An 11,367-nucleotide genomic window follows, 5' to 3' on the forward strand; every position below is an offset into this window, starting at 1 on the left:
GGCCTTGGAGCAGCAACCCTGACCCCACGGCCAGTCTCCACCACCCATAGTTCCCATCCTGCTTGGAAATGCCACTGTGCTCTCTCTTCCTTTCATGCCGGATGTTCCCACTGAGTCAGACTCGTCTACATTCCCAGTGACGGTGACGCACCCAGGCTACACACACACACACACACACACACACACACACACACACACACACTTGCTTCTTCTCCCACCCTCTCCACGTGCTGCCTACTGAGCTCCAGCCTAGTCTCTGAAGGTCAGGGCAGGGCCCTGGTGGGGTGGCAGTTGGGCCCCCTGTCACCTGCCCCATGCCATGTGGTTGGAGCTGGAAGGCCCGCAGAGTACCAGCCTGGGAGGGGGAGATGCAGCTGAGACCTAACGTTCTCTGTTGTCTTTGGAACCCAGGTCCCCAGACCAGGTTTGGGGAGGGCAGGTGTAGATAGAGGAGGCTGTAGGAGCGAGGCAAGGTCTGCTGTCCCCCTTGTGCCTGTTCCCAGCCAGGGTGGGGGCAGGACAGCAGCGGGAAGCAGCAGGCACAGGTAGAAATCCAGCTCTCCTGCAGGGAGGGCGACCCAGATCGCTGGCAGGCCCTGCAGGGAAAGACTCCCCTAAACTAGTGGCAAAGGCCTCCGGACCCAGCAGGCTGGAGCCACGTGCCCAGGAGAAACCAATAGTCAGACAGCCCCACGGTTGCCGGCCATGTGCTTCCCAAGTGTTATTCACACAACAGTCACGCCTCAGAGCAGTCTCCTATTTTCCCCAGTCTCTAATGTGCCTGTCTGCTCCCCCCTGGACAGAGGCTCTCTGAGGGCAGGAATGGTGTGCCAAGGGGCTCTAAATCCCCAGGGCCTGGCCCAGTGCCCCTGCAAACTACAGAGCCTCCCTCGGTGCTTGCAGAATGAATACAGGAGTGAGGTAGCCACGCCATCCTGTGCATGGCTGTGGGTACTTGTGCATTGGCTGGGGCTGCCTTTCCCTCCACCCAGAGCACACGCAGCCTTGAGGGAGGCGGTGTCCGCTAAAGTCCCTAACCGTGAATTTCCTTTCCCTGTCTAGGGAAGGCGGGGTGTGACCAGCATTGTGTTCCCCCGGGGAGACCATGTCTCTGTTACTCTGTGTCACCACTAGGCGGCAGCAAGGTTACAAAAGCCTGGTTGGGGGGCCCTCTTCCCCTCCCTTCTGCTCCCCTCCCCTTCCCAGCGCCCCGCCCACAAGTCTCCATAACCCCCACCTCCCAACTCCGCCAGACCGGAGAAGCCACATGCGTTGTAAGAGCCTCATTTTACTGGTGATGAGACCAGAGAGGTAGCGCCCCTCTGCCTAGGCTGCTCAGCCTGTTTGTGGCTCAGATGAACCTAGCAGCCGGGCACCTGCCTCCTGACCAGCTCTTTTCCTGGCTGTCCCAACAACGCTGTTTCTCCTGATACTTCACCGTGTGCCCTCCCTTTCTCTACGCAGGGATGGGCCTGTTGTCCCGGGCCGCAGGTCGGGTTGTGTCTCTTCCCTGGCTGGTCCCCCACCCTCTCAGGCAGCCTGCCGGCTGGGCCCATAGCACTGCCACCTCACTCTCAGCACCTCCCTGGATCAAGAAACTGCTGTCATGATTCCTACTGACCAGAGGTTTAGTGCAGGCCTCTCAGGTCAGGCCAGGCCTGGCCCTGGGTAGGGAGGACTCAGAGTGCATGAGGTAGGGCCAGAGGGACAAGCTCTTGGTAGGTTCCAGATGCCAGGGACGTTCTGGGCCCTACCGCTCCCAAGAACACACATACCAGAGCAGGGTGGGGCCGAAGTCCTTTGAAGCATCAGGTGGCAGAAGGATGGTTCGGGGAACCCCTCCTCCATTCTGTTCTACAGGGCACACCCTGGGCTGGGGCATCCTAAGCTTTCCAGCTCCGGGCCGGCAGTGGGAGGAGAACCCTGACGTGGAACCGAACCCCTGAGCTACTTCACCCGGTCCAGTCAATGAGGGAACAAAAAGTGAAGACCCAGGCTCCACCTCAGAGGCACCTGACGATACCAGGCCACATAAGCCTGAGGCCAGGGTGACAAAAGACTCATCAATTGAGTTTTGCTTGCCGCAGGACAGGCCAATAAATCGGAGACGAGGTGTAGCCAGCAGACGGAGAAGATGGCAGACTAAAGTCTCAAAATAACCATCTTATCGGGGTTTGGATGCCAGTTTCTTTTATAGCACAGAGGGGGAGGAGAGAGGCAGTAAAGTAAAAAGGCCAGACGTTTTGCAAATATCCCCTGGAATGGCCAGCCTCCGGGAAGGGATGTGTTAAGTGTTAATTTCTTCTTTCTCTTAGCCATCCACAGGTGGACCTGGTCCGGATGTTCGCCTGAACAAAAGGCACTTGGTTTAACATTCTGGCAGAGGGGCAGAGTTCCCTGAGGCAGGCCATTATGTATACACAATATCCTTTTTTTTTTTTTTTTTTTTTTTTTTGCGGTACCCGGGCCTCTCACTGTTGTGGCCTCTCCCTTTGCGGAGCACGCACAGGCTCAGCGGCCATGGCTCACAGGCCCAGCCGCTCCGCAGCATGTGGGATCCTCCCGGACCGGGGCACGAACCCGTGTCCCCTGCATCGGCAGGCGGACTCTCAACCATTGCGCCACCAGGGAAGCCCTACACAATATCCTTTTACTGAACAAAAGCAGCGGAAAGCAAAGGTTAAAGTAAAAGAAGCAGATTCTACATGTAGTCATTTGGCTCTTCCCTGTTACAATTTTCCAGGAGATAACCTTGCGGGGGATGAGCAAGACTCAGCAAGGGGATGGCAGTGAGAGTGTTGCATGAAGCGGGAGTGGCATCTTACTAGTAAGAAAACGTTAGGGGACTTCCCTGCTGGTACCGTGGGTAAGACTCCGTGCTCCCAATGCAGGGGGCCTGGGTTTGATCCCTGGTCGGAGAACTAGATCCTGCATGCCGCAACTAAGAGTCCACATGCCACAACAAAGATCCCGCGTGCAGTACAACCAAGACCCGGCGCAGCCAAATAAATTTTTTAAAAAAGAGAGAGAGAGGAGACCCTTAAGTTAGGAAAGTGCAGACCAGACCAGGTAGGTCACTGAAGGGCAGACTGAGGGGACAAAGCCGTCCAGAGGGGCTCACTGAAGGTTTTACAGCAGGGGCTAAGGAGGCCATGCAGTGGTTTAGAAAGCCAGGGAGGAGGCTGAGTCCAGATCGTGGAGGGAGGGGTCTGTACCAGAGAGGGAAGAGGAGTTTCCAGGAAAGGGTGAGCAGGAGAGCCTCAGGAGGCCTCAGAGCATCAGCATGGCGGGTGGGGGGAGAGGGGCAGGGCAGCCAAGACAGCATCTAGGACTCAGGCCTGGGGTCCTCATGGATGTGGGGAGCAGGCCGGGCTTGCCTGCAGGTGCCCAGGGTGCTCCTTCCTCTAGGCAGGCAGAGAGGCTGGAAGGCTGGCTTAGGACACACAGGCTCTCCCCATCTTGAAGCTCATCACAGGGGCCTCTCATGGGGATGAGGTGTGGGTGGGGTCACACCCTCCAGGGATAGGGAAAAGGTCTGGCACAGTTTTCAGGGGCGGAGAGGACAGAAGCCCAACAGAAGGCCGAGGGATTGCTGAGAGCTGGCCTTTGGAATGGCAGGGGGTGGATGTCCCGTCTCTGGAGGTAGTATCACCCAGCCTAGAGGCTTCAAGGCAGAAGAGGGCAACCAGGGTGAGAGAGAGCATGCTGAAATGCCTGGGACACCACAGTCATCACAGGGAAGAGGAAGCAGCCTGAGGGTGTGGAAGGGAAGTAGGGTGACCAGTTGTCCAGGTTTGCCTGAAACTGAGCCCATCTTAGCACTGAAAGTCCTGTGTCCAGAAGTCCCCCCATTCCTAGGCAAACCTGGATATCTGGTCACTTTATGGCGAAGGAGGCTGGGGCAGGGAGGGAATCTTCACCTGTGAGTGAAATACTCGGAGTGAGGCCAGTGGCTAAAGATGTAGATGTGTCCCTCAGGAAGATCCCACTGTGAGTAAGGGGATGAACGATGAGGCCAGGAAGACAAATAGGTCGTCAGTGCTAATACTGATAATCATAATAACACCTTGCACTTACATCTAACACTGCCAAAGCCCTCACACATGTGATGTCATTTGATCTCATCAAGCTTTGAAATCTGTGGATTAGCCAGGGCTAGTGTTACTCGATTCTCTTTGGAGATCAGGGTCAGTGACCTGCCCGAGAGTCTCGTGGTCGGGTGGGGGCCTCCCGCTGCACCGGCCCCATCCCTGCAGCACCCTCTCCAGCCCAGGTCAAGGCCGCCCACCTTTACCCTCCTGCCAGGAGAAACCTGTCCCCCCAAACCCTGCAAAAGTGCCTGGCTGTCCCACCTCCTTCCCCACCCCACCCCCCAGGACAGCCCAGGAGCAAGGGCCTTGCTGGCTCTACTGACAGGGATTGGGGGTCACAGAGAGGGCCGACATCCTGCCTTTTGGCCTTCACCATCAGTCCACACGCTCCCTGAGGCCCCCCCACCCATGGCCTCTACTGCTTCTGGAGATGCCCTCAGCCTCTCCTCTCCCTGAGCCCAGAAATGTCTCTCCTTCCTCCCAGAGTGCCTTTCTTCTCCACTTGGTGTGCCTTTCTGGCAGGGAAGGGCCACCTCTCTCTGCCAGGCAATAAACAAAAGCACTCGGTAAGCACTTACTATCTGTAAGGCACAGTGCCAGAGGGTAGAGGGGACCCACACGTGGTCGAGGCTCTGCTCACCCCCAACATCTTAGGATTGGGTAGAGGGATCCCACGGAACATCGTGCTCTGCTATAAATTGATTCCAGGACTTCCCTGGTGGCACAGTAGTTACAAATCCTCCTGCCAACGCAGGGGACACGGGTTCGAGCCCTGGTCCGGGAGGATCCCACATGCCGTGGAGCAACTAAGCCCGTGTGCCACAACTACTGAGCCTGAGCTCTAGAGTCCGTGAGCCACAACTACTGAGCTCGCGTGCCACAACTACTGAAGCCTGTGCACCTAGAGCCTGTGCTCCACAACAAGAGAAGCCACCACAGTGAGAAGCCCACGCACCCAACAAAGAGTAGCCCCCGCTCGCTGCAACTAGAGAAAGCCCGCGCGCAGCAACGAAGACCCAACCAGCCAAAAATAAATAAATAAATAAGACATTATTAAGCAAGACTAATCCATTAAAAAAAAAAACAAATTGACTCCAGTGTGCCCACCCACTGCTGTGGACATCCTCCTCACCTCCCGGAGGCTGCACCCCACCCAGACCACTCAGACTGTCCTCGCTTCTCTGTCCACCCCGTCAAGATGGGTCTACCTCTAAATTGGGAGGTTGGGATTGACATATACACATTACTGTATATAACATAGATAACTAATAAGGACCTATTGTATAGCACAGGGAACTCTACTCAATACTCTGTAATGACCTATATGGGAAAAGAAGCTTAAAAAGAGTGGATATATGTATATGTATAACTGACTCACTTTGCTGTACACCTGAAACTAACACAACATTGTAAATCAACTACACTCCGATAAAAATTAAAAAAAGAAAAATGATGGGTCTACCTCCTCGGCCCAAGGCCTCCGTACCTCCTACTGCCTGCCTGCAGTGATGCAGATCCTGAGCCCAGACCCTGACTCCAGAGATGCAGAGAACCAGGGTACTGAGCCTTGAGCCCAGAGCGTGAGGCCCCACTGCCCTCCTCAGCCCTGCAGTCCCCTCTCCCCCTTGGGGGTCCATGAAGCCATAGGCCTCTCCTTTTAGCTTCCTGCCAAAGGCTGGGGCTGGGAGTGAACAGGTCATGACATCAGGGTCCCGGAAGGGGAAAAGGAGGATTCCTGGAAGAGGGGGGCTGGGAGGGCTGGGGAGGGCAGGGCGTGGTGGTCACAGGTAGTACCATTCAGGCAGCGTGGGCTGAAAGGTGTGAGCTCTGCAGACACCGCGCCTTTGTAAACCTCCGCCTGCCCTCCGTGCACTAGCTCCCCTAAGGCTCACAGCAAATATGTACATGATGGATTAATAACTCCCCATCTAGTCATAAACCAAAGTCCTTTGCCCACAGTGTTACCAAAGCAGGCGGGAATTTTTCAGAAATGCATTCCTGAAAAGAGAGACAACGTAATGTGGAGAAGGGGTCCAGGCTCTAGACTCAGATGGTCCTCGACTGGGACTAATTACACGCTGGCTGGGTGACCTCAGGCAAGTGTCTTAACTTCTCTGAATCCTGGCTTTTCCTAATCTATAAAAAAGAGGAAGATAATAACACCTATCCCCAAGAGCTTATGTGAGATAATTGGTATTTTAAAAGAAACTGACACACAAATACTTTCCTTTCTTGCGCACCAGGGAAATAAAGGAGAATCACTATTTTCCTCCCCTCCATTTTCCAAATTGTTTTCTGATGCAGTTATGTTGCTTCTGTTTTTACAGCTCTGATTGAGGCCAAAATGATATACCAGAAATGGCACAAAATGTACAATTTGATAAGTTTTGCCGTGTTTTTACCCCATGAAAACATCCTCACGATCAAGATAATGAACACATCCATGAAACCCAAAACTTTCCTCATGTCCCTTTCTAACGTCTCCCTCCAGCGCCCCCCCCCACCATGCTTTCCCCGGGCAACCACTGATCTGCTGTCATTATCAATTGGTTCACATTTTCTAGAATTTTACACCATTCTAGAATTTTATAGACACTTATGTAGTATGGATTCTTCATGTCTTGCTTCCTTCACCAGCAGTTATTTTGAGGTTCACTTATGTTTCTGTGCATATCAATAGTTCATTCCTTTTTACTGTCGTATCCAACGGAGTGCATGCACCATGATCTGTTTATTCATTCACATATTGATGGACATTTGAGAAGTTCCCCAGTTTTTAGCTATTCCAAACAAAGTTACTACATTCAAGTATAAACCTTAGTGAGACCCAGGTTTTCCCTTCTCTCCGGCAAGTCACTGTTTAAAAATGAATTTAAAGCAGTTCAGGTACATCCAGGTCAACCAGGCTTTTTATAGGAGAACCTAGAGAGAGCAGCTGCTTTAACTTCTCTTCCTCCTCCTGCATGTTCTCGATTTCACATGGTGCTTGTTCTCCTTGATCGAAACAGGACCCCTCCGAGCCCCTTCGCCTAGTTGAGGGTGGGAGTGTCAGCTGGCCTCGGTTTCACCCATCACGGTAAGCCCAGGGGTGGGCATCACGAGCTCACGTCAGCCAGGGGACTGCCATCATGGGAAAAATCCTCCTCCTTCTTCCAGAAAATAATTTTTTTTAACATGTAAAAAAGAGAGAAAAATAAACAAAATATAAACCACAGAAATGGAGACCAGTTACTACCCAACAGTAACTACACTCCAACCTTGCGTTCATTCACCAGATTTTTATTGGGCACCTGCTGAGGGCCAGAGAGCTGCTAAGGGCCAGTCCCTGGGGATACAAAGGTGAACAGATAGTCCCACGGAGCAGGATACAGGAGAAGAAAGATGCAGGGAGAGAGGGGATGCCTTGTAACAGGGGCATCTGGTCTGTCTGCAGGGGCCTAAGGGAAGCCAAGGGGTGTGGCACAAACAAGAGGCCAGAGGATTCAGCTGGGCTGGGCCACAGGGGCTTGCAGAGCACAGAGCAAGCTGGTGGTCTGGACTGCAAAACCCCAGGCTTGCTTCCCGCTTGTCGACATTCCAACCGTAAAGTCCCCTCTTCTTTTCTTTTTTTTCTTTTTTCAGTGTCCTGGAAATTTATTAATCTTATCCCCACTTCTATTTAAAAAAAATTTTTTTACTGAAGTATAGTTGATTTACAACATTATGTTAGTTTCAGGTGTACAGCATAGTGCTTCAGTATTTTGCAGATTATATTCCATTATAGGTTATCACAAGATAATAAGTATAATTCCCGCGCTATACAGTATACCCTTGCTCCTTATCTTTTTTTTTTTCTTTTGTGGTACGCGGGCCTCTCACTGTTGTAGCCTCTTCCGTTGCACAGGCTCCGGGCACGCAGGCTCAGCGGCCATGGCTCACGGGCCCAGCCACTCCGCGGCATGTGGGATCTTCCCGGACCGGGGCACGAACCCGCGTCCCCTGCATCGGCAGACGGACTCTCAACCACTGCGCCACCAGGAAGCCCCCTTATCTATTTTATATATAGTAGTTTTTAATCTGTTAACCCCATACCCCTAATTTGTCCCTCCCCACTTTGGTAACCACAAGTTTGTTTTTTTTCTGACTCACTCAATTTCCACTCCCAGGCGAGCTCCCTGAGCTGGGGCAGCACATGTGAGAACTCAGGCCTGGGGCTTGGTTCCCAGGGCACAGATTCCAGAGGCCCCTCCACTAGGCTCCCTGTTTCCTCCTTCACCCATGGAAGCAGGTGATAATCTCACTGTTTTGTATGCGTCAGTGGGTTCACTAAGTGTGTGAAGCACCTGGGGCCTGGCATTTAGTAGGAGCTCCATGAGTGTTTAGAGACGGCCCTCTGGGTGCTAAACAGCCTCGCCAGGGTATAGGCCCCCTGCCTTGGTTCTGTGGCACCTTGTTACCAGGCTGATGGGGTAACGGGTTCTTCCCTGCTCCTTCCCACCCACTCCACCCTTACACACACACACCCCCCCACACACACACCCTGTTTCCAGCTGCTCTTTGCCCAGTTAAAGATTAGCCCAGCCCCCCTCATTCCTCCACACCTTCAGCCCATGAACCTCCCAGTGCACCTGGCCCACCCCAGCCCCTCCCCATCCTTTACAAATACACCTGAGGACAAACAGAGCCTCAGACTGCCTCCTGCCCCCTGCTCTGCGCTCCCAGGTCAGGGTCTGGCTCCGCTGGCTGTGGGCTCTGTGAGTGCTGTGGGCCTGTGTGGTCATGGTCTCCCTGAGTATGTGTGTGTGTGTACTGAATTGGTATCTGTGCCTCTGTGTCTCTTTGTGTGGGTGTCATTCGTGTGCATGCGCGCGCACGTGCGTGTCTCTCATAAACGCAATGTGGGTCTGTGTGCTATGTGTCTAGGTGCCTGACCCCACCCCTGGGTCTGCGCTCTCTTCTTGAGTTAGAATTGAATTTACAGCCTCTGATGCGCCAGACACAGGGGTTTAGCTGAGGGTCCAGGAGATTGTGTTAGTTCCCTTCCAGAGCCACCAACTCCTACCCCTCAAGCACCTTGGCCTGAACTGGGAAGAGACAGTCCAAGGCCTGTCTTTTTTTTTTTAACTGAGGTATAATTAACGATAAGGTTAGATTAGTGTCAGGTGTATAGCAGCTTGTACCTTCCAACCCCCTCCGCCCATTTCACCCAGGCCCCACCCCCTGCCTCTGGCAACCACCCATCTGTTCTCAGTATCTGTGTGCTTGAGGGGTTTTTTTGTTTGGGGAATTTTTTTAGGTTCCACATATAAGTGAGATTATATGATACTTGTCTTTCTCTGTCTGACTTATTTCACTCAACATAATGCCCTCAAGGTCCACCCATGTTGTCACAAGCAGCAAGATTTCATTCTTAAGGCTGAAACAATGTTGCCAAACAATATGGCTAAACAATATTCATTGTTTATAATACTCATTTTATTTATCCATTCATCTGTTGATGGACACTTAGGCTGTTTTCGTGTCTTGACTATTGTAAATAATGCTGCAATGAACATGGGGGTGCATATATCTTTTCAAATTAGTGTTTTTGTTTTCTTTGGATAAATACCCAGAAGTGGAATTACTGGATCATATGGCAGTTCTATTTTTAATTTTTTGAGGAACCAACATACTGTTTTTCATAGTGGCTGCACCAATTCACATTCCCTCTTCTCCACATCCTCGCCAACACTTATTTCTTGTCTTTTGGATGATAGCCATTCTAACAGGTGTGAGGTGATATCTCGTTGTGGTTTTGGTTTTCATTTCCATGATGATTACTGATGTTGAGCACCTTTTCATGTACCTGCTGGCCATCTGTATGTCTTCTTTGGAAAAATGTCAGGTTCTCTGCCCATTTTTTTTTAATTAATTAATTTATTTCTTTATTTTTGGCTGCGTTGGGTCTTCATTGCTGCGCGAGGGCTTTCTCTAGTTGTGGCGAGCAGGGGGTACTCTTCGTTGCCATGCGTGGACTTCTCATTGCAGCGTCTTCTCTTGTCGTGGAGCACGGGCTTTAGGTGCGCGGGCTTCAATAGTGGTGGCACATGGGCTCAGTAGTTGTGGCTCCCGGGCTCTAGAGCGCAGGCTCAGTAGTTGTGGTGAACCGGCTTAGTTGCTCCGCGGCATGTGGGACCTTCCCGGATCAGGGCTCGAATCTGTGTCCCCTGCATGGGCAGGGAGATTCTTAACCACTATGCCACCAGGGAAGCCCCTCTGCCCATTTTTTAATGGGATTGTTTTCTTTCCAAGGCCTGTCTTTTCTCTTTCTACCAAGCCAGATCCTGGCTGGCCCTAAGGTTGTCTTTGCCACTCCCTCCCCAAGCCTAGTCCCATGGATCTCTTCCATACTCATCACTCACTAAGGGGAAGAAGGAGGTAACAGGAAGGACCATGGCATAGCTCAGAGGCTGACCTCAGCTGAACATTTCTTTCATAAGTAAAAGCCAGCAAAAATGGGTGGCTCAAAAGGTGCCAGGGGGACTTCCCTGGTGGTCCAGTGGTTAAGACTCCACGCTCCCAGTGTAGGGGGCCTGGGTTCGATCCCTGGTCAGGGAAGTAGATCCCACATGCTGCAACAAAGATATAAATAAATAATTTTTTTAAAAAAAACAAAAAAACAGTGCTAGGGGCCTGTCTTGCAAGGGGCTGGGGCTGTTGTAGTACAGAAGTGTGTGTGTGAACATTTGTGCCTCTATGTTCGGCAACCATATGAGTACCAGAGTGCCCAGATGTCACGTAGTTGGTCTGTATGTCACATATTATATTCTGATTTGCGGGTCAGAAAAAAAATTAATTAATACACCACATTTGCACTGGGTCCATTCTGGAGTTGTCCATTATGACCTATGCACCAGCCCCAAGCAAGACAAGGCCAGCCTTGGCACCAGGGCACCTCAGAAGCTCCATCCTATGAGAGCACACTTATTGGCAAACGACAGATGGCCTCAGCCCCCAAGTCCTCTTCCAGTCCTGGTGGGAGGAGACAGGAACAAGCAGCTTGGATCAAGGAAGGTTTTCCATTCACTTGTGCCATGGGGGTAAAGGTCTTAGGATCCCCTGGATCCCCCAGAGGCCCCTACCCACCAACCCCATCCTCCCTGCTCTGGGTGCACCGATCTCTCCAAGTCTCCCTCCCCACCTTTATGCCAGGCGTCTACACAGGGACAAGAGTCTCTAGGGACTGAGTACTGTGACCTGACACATGGTAGGCATGCTACATGAATAATTAACATGATTGAAATTGACCCTAGTAGAA

This window comes from Stenella coeruleoalba (assembly GCF_951394435.1).
Source record: "Stenella coeruleoalba genome assembly, chromosome: 2".
NCBI lineage: Eukaryota > Metazoa > Chordata > Mammalia > Artiodactyla > Delphinidae > Stenella > Stenella coeruleoalba.